This window comes from Carlito syrichta, unplaced genomic scaffold, assembly GCF_000164805.1.
Source record: "Carlito syrichta isolate Samal-C Ts95f unplaced genomic scaffold, Tarsius_syrichta-2.0.1 Scaffold315475, whole genome shotgun sequence".
NCBI classification, from domain to species: domain Eukaryota; kingdom Metazoa; phylum Chordata; class Mammalia; order Primates; family Tarsiidae; genus Carlito; species Carlito syrichta.
Window position 1 is genome coordinate 9,450 of NW_007259571.1, and position 1,145 is coordinate 10,594.

Here is a 1,145-nt window from a genome sequence, read left to right on the forward strand (position 1 = left end):
TTGCTATTGTGAACAATGCTGCGATAAACATACGTGTGCAGGTATCTTTTTTATAGAGTGATTTGAGTTCTTCAGGTTATATTCCTAGTAGGGGGATTGCAAGGTCATATGGGAGGTTGATATTTAGAGCTTTTAGCAATCGCCACACTGCTTTCCACAGAGGTTGCACTAGTTTACACTCTCACCAACAGTTTAGAAGTGTTTCCTTTTCACCACACCCTCTCCAGCAACTGTTATCCCTTTTCACCACACCCTCTCCAGCAACTGTTATTTTTTGAGTTATTGATAATTGCCATTCTGACTGGAGTTAGGTGGTATCTCAGTGTGGTTTTGATTTGCATCTCCCTGATGATTAGTGATGTTGAACATTTCTTCATGTGTCTGTTGGCTGCTCGGATGTCTTCCTTTGAGAAGTGTCTGTTCATATCTTTTGCCCATTTTATAATGGGGTTGTTTGTTTTTTTCTTTTCAGCACATTTGAGTTCCTTGTAGATCCAAGATGTTAAGCCTTTGTCAGACCTGGAGTTGGCAAATACTTTTTCCCAGTCTGTAGGCTGTCTCCCTGCTCTCTTGATGCTTTCTTTGGTTTTGCAGAAGCTTGTCAATTTAATGAGGTCCCACTTGTCTATCTTATTTCTTATGGCCTGTGGGTGTCAGGTTTTGTTCAGGAATTGGATGCCAGTTCCAATTTCCATGAGGGTATGTCCTTCATTTTCTAAGGGTCTTATGGATTGAGGTTTTACATTTAGGTCTCTGATCCATTTAGAGTTAATTTTTGTGCATGGGGATTGATAGGGGTCCTGTTTCAATCTTCTGCATGTGGTCAGCCAGTTTTTTCAGCACCATTTACTGAATAGGTTCTCCTCTCCCCAGTGGTAGGTGGTGGAGGCTTTGTTGAAGATGAGTTGGTTAAGAAATTGAGGTTTTGCTTCTGGAATCTCAATTCTATTCCATTGGTCTATATGCCCATTCCTATACCAATACCAAGCTGTTTTGATGATTGTAGCTTTATAGTAAAGTTTGAAGTCTGGTAATGTGAAACCCATAGCCAGCATACTCCTAAACAGACAAAACGGGAACCGTTCCCCCTGAAACTGGAACAAGACAAGGATGCCCACTCTCACCTCTCCTGTTCATATAGTATT